Below are 11,710 nucleotides of genomic sequence, written 5' to 3'. Positions count from 1 at the left end.
TTTTCTCACATTTTAATACTTTCAGTTAGAATGAATACAATTTAATTATGAAGTCAGCTGCAGTTTACAGGACTTTTTCTAAAATGTGATTGGCTTGCATTTGTTAGAGAAACAATATAGGCTTGCAGACACACAGCTATATGCACACCACAGAGTTTAAATGACTTAAGTGGTAATTATTTATCTGTTTGCAAGCCGGGCTTAATTACAGGTGGGTCTTTTCCAACCCAGAAAATATTTCCACATTCTGCACACCATATTCAGTATACTTCCCCAGACATGAATCCAACATTGTGGAACGTGTGCGTGCCTGTAGCTGAAGGAGTCGGAGGGGCACGTCCAGGCACTTGGGATGGAGAAGGCGCAGCAGCAGGACGCGCATCGGAAAGAGGCCTGCGAGCTGGCGACAGGGCTGGAGGAGGTCCGGCTCACCCTCACCGATGCTTTTAAGCAGTTCGAGCGCAACTCCAAGAAGGTATCGGCTCGCAAGGGCACGCGTGGTGAAGCCGCGATTGGCACTGAAGAGGGGCGCCACGGTGGCGAGATGTTAACTACCTCGCCTGTATGCAGGAGGTTGTGGGTTTGATCCCAACCCCGACACCTGTATATTTGGAGTTTGCATGTTCTCCCTGTGGTCACGTGGATCTTTTCCGGGTCCTCCGGTTCTTCCTCCACATTTAGAAACGTGCGTTTAGATTCTATAGCTGCAATACATTTCCACATGATAAGCCACTTCGTTGAACTTTCATTTGTGGGCAGGTCGCTTCTGAAAAAGAGCTATATAGTTCAGTAGGCCTTAGCTGGTAAAATAAAGATAATTAAAGTTTGAGTTTTAAGACATTTGTGGCAGCGTTCACAAGAGGAGGAGACCCTTGTGCGGCGAAATATTTATGATGATATACAACGTATTAATTTACTGTGATGAGCCTTCTGCACTCTGAACCAAGCTGTCCGAGTTTGATTACCAACCATGGCTAGCATTGGTGGCCAGTGAAATCTGACCCAGTCTTGGGTGTACCACTTCGTGCTGACCAGTGTGATGAAGTATGATCAATTAATTCCCATGACCGGTATGGCTCAGGGAAACTTTCATCCAGCAGTATCACAAAAACACATTCAGCGGTGGACGGATCATGGCTGTTCATGATGATGATGGTGATGATTACGATGGTAAAACGAACGTTGCCTGTATTAAGGCTCAGGAGGACGAGGACACAATCACTCGGCTGAGGGAGGAGCTCAAGGCGAGCAAGGAGGAGCTCGCAGCGAGTGAGGCGGAGCGCGCCAGTGCCCAGCCGGAGCTCTCCACCCCCCAACAAGGACTGTCGGCGCTGCAGGATCAGCTGACCACGTCCCAAGCTGAGAATGAGGACACTCTGCGTCAGGTAATGCTCCCAGCCTCGTTCCCACGGCCGCTGAGAACCCAGGCTCTCCTGGCCCCGGAACGGCCCAGGTCTGACCGTGACACAGCACTTGAGTCGTCAGGCTGTGTAGGGTCTGACCATCTGCTCCCCTCTGCTACGTGCATGTCCATGCCCTCCCTGTCCTGGTTTGGGAAGCGATTTTAATCTGACCTTTTACTGCAGATTTTGGGTTACTTAATCCATATATGTGGGCTTTTATAGGCGTAATCATGGGTTGTGTGCATGATGGTCTGACAAGATTGGGTGCATCCTGGGTGATTTGGTCAAACATGGGGTATGGACATCTGTGAAAAATATTTTCACAGCTCATCAGACTCCTCCAATATGAATAAAGATTCTGGTTCTAAATGTGTCTGTTGTTGCATCTGTATGTTCTACAATAACCGCACACAGTCGTTAAAATGCTTTTCTCTGTCCCTCTGCCTGTGGCCCAAGCAGCTGTTCGAGAGGAGCCAGGAGCTGGGATCCCTGCATGCGGGGATTCTTTGGTATCAGCGTATGCTGGCCGAGCTGCACACAGAGCTGGAGCAGTACCGCGAAAACGCACAGATCGGACGCTCACAGCTGCAGCATTTGGACATGCTGCGCCAGCAGAGCGAGGCGGAGGTGAGTACACTGCATTCGCACGTCGCAGACAAAGACTCCCCGTATAGCCTTAATAGACTGTTGGGGAAAGTACTGTTAGTGAGCAGCACCTATGAAGGCCGGCATGGCACACAAGGGGGTGATTGGCCAGCACCATGCCTCGCTGCCTTTGTCTCTCCAGTGGTGGTGTTTACACATCGCACCAGGTACTCATTTGAGGCTGGGTCGATCTAGGGGACGCCCAGGACCGGTTCACATAATCGTCACTGGTGTTGGCCATGAACGGGAATCGAACTCGGGTCGCCGCTTTCGAAGGCTAATCGCTACACTACCGCTCCCCACACATTCACTTTCATACACATAGACACGTGCGCGTGCACACACACACTTATAGGCAAACACTTGCTCCAAGCGCCATCCTGAATTATTACATGTCGCGGAGGATTGCTCCACTGAACAAAATAGTGACGCGGTTCAATTTTCAAGTGCAAGTTCGCGTTTAAAGTCAATGTTATAAAATATATATTTGATGGAAGCAGGTTCGTAAGTGCAGGTGTTTGTAAGTTGAGGACTGCCTATATATACACTTATTTTTCACACAGATGTGTATATGCGCACTGGGTTACTGAGCATCCTCTGTTTAGGGACTGTACCACATTACAATCCACCATCCCACCTCTAGTAAAAGTACCTACTACTACTAGAACATCTGCTCCCCTCTGCTACGTGCATCTCCATCCCCTCCCTATTTTTGGTTGGGAGGCAATTATAATCGGACATTTTAAAGTAGCTTTTGGGTTAATTAATCCATATATCTGGGCTTTTATAGGTGTTATCTTGGGTTGTATGGATGGTGGTCACCCATCCAAGTACCATAAAAGTTCAACCCTGCTTTTCTTCCAAGATCTTATAATATTGGGTGCATTCCGGGTCATTTGGTCATAGGTGGTGTGGTGTATGGACATCTGTGAAAATGAGTTTCATAGCTTATCAGATTCCTTCATTTAAAATAAAGATACTGGTTCTGTATGTGTTTGTTGGATTTGTATGTTCTTTAACAACTGCACGCAGTCGTTAAAATGCTTAGCCATGTCCTTCTGCTGCCGTTTGTCCGTGGCCCATGCAGCTCATCGAAAAGAATGAGCACCTGGGATCCCTGCAGGCGGGGATTTTGGGTTACCAGCGTGTGGTGGCAGAGCTGCACGCTGAGCTGGCGCCATGCCAAGAAAACCTGCAGAGCATTCACTTTCAGCTCCAGGATCTGCAAGTGCTGCACCAGCAGAGTGAGGCGAAGGTGAGCAAGTGCTGTTAGCGAGCACCTATGAAGTCCGGCATGGCACAAACGCAGATATATACAGTAATACCATTATTTACGCCGTCCCGTTGTACGTACTTTCACTATTAACGTACTCAAGTCATTGATAGCCAATCGCATGTTATGTACTGTGGTACCTTGCCATAGCGTACTTGAGATTTACGAACTTTACTATAAAGACCCAAATAGTTTACGCTGGATGGCGACAGTAAGGCACCAGATGACGCCCAAGCGTTTGCATCTCTGACTACAGTAGTCACTTTCATGTGTACATGTGTAGTGACTAACTCAGAGACAGTAAGACTTTTAGGCGCTTCTTTTATTTAACGAGCACCATTGGGATAATACAGACACCCTACGTGGGTACACACTATTACCGTTGCTGGCCTATACAAAACACTAACCATCTAACACTGACAGCACTGAACGGAGACAGCGAACACCTATCTAGCAGCGTAATATCGAGTGAAGACGGCAGCGACGATGGCGACAAGACGACAGCGACGAGACGACAACGACGATGACGAGATGGTGACGACGACTATCTTATATATACGAACAGCACGACGAGGATCCCACTTCCAGCAACAGCCACAAGGTCCCTCACAGGGGCCCTTCTTATACTCTCAGCGTGGCCTCGCTCCGCCACGGCCACGCCCCCTCTCTGGAACCTACTAGCGGGTTCCCGATGGCCCCCCCTCTGTGACCTTTCCCCTAGATGTCCCCCTCTCGTGTCTATCGTGGCCTGCTGACGTGGGTACTACCATACACCGCAGTTACCCTTTTTTACCAGCAGCCAGCGCTATGCCACTACACATACTCTATCAATATTTTTTCCCCACATACCGGATTTATGGTGAATATTTTTCAAGTGTAAACTAATTTTACATGATAAACAACTAATAATACACACAGTATAATAGACAAATATATCAATAATATGGCAGTCCTCGACTTACGAACGCATTTAGTTCCTGAGGCCCATTCATAAGTCGGAACGGTTCGTAAGTCGGAATACAATAATGTGCGATATTTAAATTCCCATATTGTCAGTGTTATAAAATGTGTTAAGGTTCAACAAAAGAGTTAAACTCGTAAATAAGAAATCATGTACATTTGCATTAACACTAAAAATATAGTGTATCGTAAGTAATACATAAAATGTAGTAAAAATATATTTTTTTCACTCACCGCTTTTAAATCACAAGCGTGCTCACCGCTACACTTCCGATCCGCACAAAGATCCACCGTGCAGCTGTAATAGGCTGTTGGGGCACGTGCTGTTAGCGATAGCCTATGAAAGCCAGCACGGCATGCGAGGGGTTGTGTGCCAGCACCACACCCAGCTGCATTTGTGTCCCGAGTGGTGATGTTTATAAAGCGCGCTAGGTGCTCATTTGAGGCCGAGTTGACCTACGGGAGGCCCAGGAATGGTTCAGATAATCGTCACTGGTGTTGGCCGTGAGTTGGAATTGAACTTGGGTCGGTGGGTTTGTAGCGCAGCGCGTGAACTGCAACACTACCGCTCCCCACACAATCACTTTCACATATACGCACATGTGCGCGTGCACGAGGCTGACTCATGACATCTTGTGGAGGATCGCAGCACTGAACAAAATAGTTCTGTGGTTCAGTTTGGAAGTGCAAGTTCGCGTTTTAAAGTCAATGGTATCCAAAAATTAATACATTTCATAGAAACAGATTCGGAACTCGGGTATCCGTAAGTCGGGTCTCCGTAAGTATGGTGTTCCTAAGTCGAGGACTGTATGTATACACTTATTTTTCACACTGATGGTTGTACAGAATGGATGCGCACTAGGTTACTGAGCATTCTCTGTTTAAGGACTGTACCACGTTACGATCCACCATCCCACCTCTAGTAGAAGTACCTACGACTACTAGACCATCTGCTCCCCTCTGCTACATGCATCTCCATCCCCTCCCTCTTTTTGGTTGGGAAGCGATCTTAATCTATTATTTTAATCCAGATTTTGAGTTAATTAATTCCTAAAAAATGTTTAACATAAAACTTTCGTGACTGCAGGAATTCATATTCTTGATTCTTTCGGTAAAGTCACGTACTTTTTTTTAATAATATAAAAAAACCCCACGACGTTTCGATTGCAACACAAGCGGTCTTCATCATGCTTTTATAGGTGTTATCTTGGTTTGTATTGATGGTGGTTGCCCATCCAAGCATTTGAAGTTCAACCATGCTTTTCTTCCAAGATCTGAGATGATTGGATGCATTTCGGTTTATTCGGTCAAAGGTGGTCTATGGACATCTGTGTAAAAGAGCTTCGTAGGTCATTACATTACTCAATTATAAATAAAGATCCTGATTGTGTGTGTTATTATACCTGTATGTTCTGCAATAACTTCACGCAGTCGTTAAAATGCTTTCCTGTGTCCCTCTGCCGCCATTTGCCCGTGGCCCACGCAGCTCATTGACAGGAATTGGAAACTGGAAGCTCTGCAGGCAGAGATTCAGTGGTATCAACGTGTAGTGGCGGAGCTGCACGCTGAGCTGGCGCCCTACCGCGACAACGAGCAGAGTGCACACTCGGAGCAGCAGCATCTGCAGAGCGAGGTGGAGGTGAGTGCACAGCACTCGCGCATCGCACACACACACACACGTATATAATTTGCGTTTAACGTAAATAATAGATTCATGCACACACGATTCAGTGTATTATGATAATGATGAGCTGGTCTAACCATCACGTTAAGCCGTCATGGTCCCCGTTTACAAATACAGACAATTTCATTATTGCTGGACACAGTGATAACGATGAGAATGATTTAGCACCTTTCTGTACACCGGGGCATCTCAGAGCGCTTTACATCACATCTCATCTCAACACGTGTGAAAGGGCACCCCCAATGACAGATGTCCTGTGGGCACAAGGTGACTCAGCACCTGGTGTGCAATTGGCATTTGTCTGCCAGTAGGGGGTGCTGATTGTTGTGTGTAATCCCAGTTGAGCTGGTAGAAGTACTGAGTTGTGTGTAGTGTCTAATGGGTCAGTATGTCCACAGCTTGTCACGGTTGAGGAGGAAGAGGACATCTCTGGCTGCTCACTGGAGCCCGGCATTCACGAAGCCTCCCAAGACCTGCCCCCCCAGGCCTCGAACACCCTCTGAGCATCTCACAGCCCCCCACACTTCCAGCACCACCCACCCCCACCAGCACCTCCCCTTCTTTACAAGGCATCGCGTTTTAATAATAAATATTTGTATCTAATACTATCGCCTCGTCTCAATTCTTTTGAGTGTTTGGGACACGCGAGTGGCTCACATTTATAATGCTAAGGGCTGTCTACATCCACAGTGTGGCTGTTGCGGAGCTTCTAGAAACCAAATGTGAGGCAGAGTTCTGTGTCCCTTGGGTAATGCCAGCCCTCCAAGGGGTTTGCACTGAGTTTGAGTTGGGGGCGACAAGCACAAGGTTGTGGAGGTGGTGATGGTGGTGGAAATTTAGGAGGATGGCAAGGAGGAGATGCCCATCAATAAACTAGTTGGCCACGGTGAAGCCAGCAACCATAGTCGTTCCTACGTCCCCTGATGTGAGCGGCAGTGCTGGAGGGCAGTTCCACGGTCTCAGACGGACGTGGATACTCATTACCATAATCGCACAGTTATCTTACCTTGGGCAAAGTATTTCAACCAAGAGATTCAGATAGAAATCATCTGTGTGAATAATGTAATTTCTAAAGCAATAATTACCTTCTATATTATATCCCATATAAATATATAAAATTAAGATGATGCTGAAATTGTGATGTTTGCCTAATATGTGAAACTGCCCTACATGTAGTGCCAAACACTGACGCTCTGAAACATATTTCTGCAGCAAATCTGTAGCCCTATCCCTAACTCCAAGCCTGAATAGACTATGGAATATATGAAAACTCAATGTCCAATTCACAAATTCGGAGGCATCATCACAGCGATGCACCAACTCTACTTCTTACACAATGATCTGGCTCAACCACCTCAATCCAATATAGTTGTTGCTCTACATAAACGTCGACCATACGAAGAACATGACTCCAACCCCTGTTCGTCCCCTTGTGCTAATTCATTGCTCAAGACAATGCGTTTCCATGTAGTTCTCCCCTCTTCGGGTTTTGAGAGATCCTTCTTCCCATGATGTGTCCCCAGGTTGTGTACGTCACAGATGGCAACTCTTATCCTCGTACATGGACGGTCACGTTGCGTCCCTTGTCTCCTCCCATCACCCATCACTTGCCATCCCTCCCCCCCACCCCAATGTAATCACTCAAAACCAACTGTGATTGACTGCAGCAGTGTTTTTAACATACACCAGTCGTGTTACGGCTATTGGTGTTGTTATCGTTTATTGTAATAAACGCATTGCCTCCAAGAGAAGTCTCGCTCTACGTTCATACCCACAACACAGGCGCAAAATACATTACAGAAGTTATGTTAAGCAGCGGCAAAGTTTGAGTGATAGCTCATCTGACACTAACTCCTCTCACAACGACCAAATTTCCGAATACTCATTCAGTAGTAAGACTCTTAAATTGACGGAGAAAGCTCTCGTCAGAATCCCCTATTTTGATCCACACAATAGGAACAGAGACATACACTCATATCACAACAGTAGAAGTGGAGGCAATGATTAGAGGTCTGAGGAAGTTGGACGAGAAAACAAGTGCTGTAAAGAAGGTTACATGAATATTCTATACCATGGGTAAAGTCGCTACCATACAAGGTTAGGAACTATTTTAAAAAAACTCAGCCTAACAGTGATTACGAAGTTTGGAGAATATTCAACACTGAGGGGTTTAATGCTGCCAAATTTATGACCCAGTGCGTAAACGAGGAGTGTATTACGCAGGTGATGTTGATCAATACCACGAAGGTGACAAAATGTTCAAGATTGTTTTTTTTAATCCTTGAGTTCAGAGATTACAGAAATTGTGGGAATGGTTTTGGACCCAGAGACGGCCTCCTTACACCACATACAGAATAGGGTTCACACGGCATGGCTATATATATATATAATTCGGACAAAACACAGGGAGAGAGATAATGCACCCCGCCATCTAGAGGGAAGTAAAAATCACGTGAGCAGCTACAGCACCTCACATCAAGCCCCACAATACAGAGAGGAGCAAGCACCCACGAACTACCAACATAATTACACGCAGAGATGGCAAGGTAGCAATCCAGCGAGAGAGTGGCACACCAATCCGAGGCAACCACAGCACACAAAGACAGGTAATTATTGGAATCTCAAGGTGTGGAAGCCAAGAGCGGAATCATACCAGCACCCCATCCCACGACAAACTCAAGGTTAAACACAATCTGCCCATTCCCCCTTCGATACTCCCACCCGGCTATACCAGGAGGGAGTAGAGAAACAGGAAAGGAAACAAAAATGGACTCAACTCAGATACAAAATGTGGCACAAACACGTGGTGGTGAATCACCCACATTGAGAATGAGCTGCCAGTGAGAGCACTGCCCACTGAATTACTGAAAAATAAAAGTTTTTCATCCAAAGGCCGATGCCTGCATTCCTCAGGGCGTGTCCCTGTAGCACGTTCCTCTGCCCCATCCATCGTACAATCATGCAAATCCGCGAGACAATGGGCGACTTTTCCAATTACCTGGCGATTAGGTTTTACTCCCCCTCCCTGCGGTTTATCATCTCCTGTCGGATGTAGATCGGAGTGCTGAAATGGGGGAAGATTCACAATGGATCGGGAATTATGTTGAAACCCAGCACACCCAAAAGCACAAAAGTGGGGAGGACCCAACGGGGCACGGAATCGAATCGACTCATCGAGTTAAATGTACGGATCAATGAGTGGTGGCCCACTTTACTCCAGTGACCTGGGTGCTGCTACGGGGTCCACTTTCTGCCCCGCCTCCTTCCCCCCCCCTCTCCCCCCTACTGTCGATTCCTATATAACCTCGTGCCACGGCAGATCTCTCGCCTACTTCAGCAGTTTTTTCTTGCTGTGGTTGTCCCACCTGATGGGAGGGACTTGATCACATCAGCCGCGTCACAGGAAGTAAGATGTGGGGATGGCTGTCATTTTTAAAGGGGTCTGAGTAATTGACCATACACAAGGAATCGGTTATAATCGACTTGGTAATCGAATCGTTCCAGCTTTAGTATTCGCGCATATAATACACTAGCTATTCTAGATTTAAAGCTTTCGTGACTGCTAGGATCCATACTCTTTGGTTCTATTGGGTAAAGTCACGTAGGTGAAAATAAAATAACAAAAAATCACGACGTTTCGGCCACAACACAAGCGGCCTTCATCAGGTGAAGGGACGCTACTGTCTGGAGGACAGCGCTGGAGTGGAAGAAGCCACGCTTGGATCACGACCTTTAAGCTGTGTGAGAAGAAAAACACCAAGCGCCTTGACAATGGAATTAGCATATAATTTAGCATTGAAATGGCTAATTGAAATAGCTAAGTTAAAGTATACACATCCGCAGAGGTACCCCTTGACAAAGGAATTAGCATAGAAGTTAGCATTGAAATATCTGAGTGATTAGCTTGTAACTGGTCACAGAAATATCTATGTTAAAGTGGCGTACAATTCTCGAACTCACCCACTCAACTACTAAAGCCACCCACCAACCCACTCATAAACCCGCTCACCCTGCCATGCACTCAATTTCTAATCAACCCACTCACGCACACACCCACTCACTCACTCAACCACTCATCCACGCACCCACCTACACATGCACTCACTAACTCACCCACCCACCCAACCTACCCACCCACTCACCTCACCCACCCACTCACTCAGTGACCAACTCACGCTCCAACCCACCCACTCACACTGTGACCCACTCAATCTCCCAACAACTCACCCAGCCCCTCACCTACTTACTTAACCACCCATTCACTCACCGACCGACGCACTCACCGCCCACTCACCCAACTGTAAACTAAAATTTAACTATTTTAATTTTAACAGGAAAGGCCCACGGAGCTATATAGATTTTTTTCATAAGCGACGCGGCCACAAATGACTGCTCAAGTAAGTTATTGAGTGCGTGTGTAGGTGGGTGCATGGATGAGTGGTTGAGTGAGTGGGTGTGTGCGTGAGTGCGTTGATTAGAAATTGAGTGCATGGTAGGGTGAGCGGGTTTGTGAGTGGGTTGGTGGGTGGCTTTAGTAGTTGAGTGGGTGAGTTCGAGAACAGCCAAAACCTCGAAATGCATGTTTCTAAATATGGAGAGAAAACCCGGAGGACTCGGGAGAAAAATCCATGCAACCACAAGGAGAACATGCACACTCCAAATATACAGGCGTCATAATCGAGATCGAACCCACAAGCTCCTGTACAAAAGGCGAGGTAGTTAATATCTCACCACCATGGCGCTCCACTTTCTTGACTCAGTCACCCACTCACCCACCCATTCAGCCACCTACCCACTCAAACCCCCACCACTCAAAAACCCGCACCTTGCCACCAACTCAACCACTTACCGACGCATCCACTTGCACACCCACCCATCCACCCACTCAATCTCTAACTTGCACACTCACCAGTCCACCCGCTCACCCAGCTACTTACCTACTCACCCACTCACCCTGCCACCCACTCACCCTGCCGCCCACTCAACCTCTAACCGACCTACCGACCCAACCAGCCACCCACCCCCTAAAGTAAACTACTTTTTATTTCACCAGGTAAGACCCATTGAGCTAAATAGACCCTTTTCAGAATCGGCCTGGCTACAAATGATAGATAAACGAAGTGGCTTATCACATACATTTATTGCAGCCAAATCCTCAAAAGGCATGTTGATTCTAAATGCAGCGGAAAGGACCCGGAGCAGGAAGCGCTGCCAGGTCTCTGGAAGCATGGAGTAGGTAAGAGAAGCCTATGTTCTGAAGAACCGTTCATGTTCTGAACTGTTATTAATAAAGATTGGATCAGTTGCACTTTTTTTTGGAATACTTGATGCGGCCCAGCCTCACAAAGACTCTACCTCCAGCGGCCCCCAGGTAAGTTGAGTTTGAGACTCCTGCTCTGAACGCATGTTTCTAAATATGGAGGGAAAAACTGGAAGACCTGGAGAACAATCCACGCGACCACGGGAGAGAGAGAGACATGCAAACTCCAAATATACAGGCGTCAGGGTCCGGATCGAACCCACGACCTCTTGCATACCAGGTGAAGGAGTTAACATCCCACCACCCCTATGTACCAGGTTACACAGTCACGGACTCAAATGAAGACACAGTCCCTTCATTTAACAGTCTGTTCGATAAAGAAGTGCTGTTAGCGAGCACCTATTAAGGCTAGCATGCCACACGAGGAGGTGGGTGGTCAGTTTTACCCAGGATAGCCCTACTGGCTCTTTTCAGGAGGGTTCTAC

At 47.1% G+C, this 11,710-nt stretch overlaps 1 long non-coding RNA gene across 1 annotated transcript; it reads left to right on the top strand.

The window, feature by feature from the left end:
* Window positions 1-5,698: 5,698 nt before the first annotated feature.
* On the top strand, window positions 5,699-6,568 carry LOC142905933 (uncharacterized). The gene is made up of 2 exons (XR_012929954.1): window positions 5,699-5,920; window positions 6,364-6,568. It is a non-coding gene; the product is annotated as an uncharacterized LOC142905933 (long non-coding RNA).
* The last annotated feature ends 5,142 nt before the right edge of the window (window positions 6,569-11,710 follow it).

This window comes from Petromyzon marinus, chromosome 59 (assembly GCF_048934315.1).
Source record: "Petromyzon marinus isolate PM22_M1 ecotype Great Lakes invasive population chromosome 59, UKy_Petmar_22M1.pri1.0, whole genome shotgun sequence".
NCBI classification, from domain to species: Eukaryota; Metazoa; Chordata; class Hyperoartia; order Petromyzontiformes; family Petromyzontidae; genus Petromyzon; species Petromyzon marinus.
Note: the sequence above shows the minus strand (reverse complement) of the source record. Positions and strands in the feature narration are given on the sequence as shown.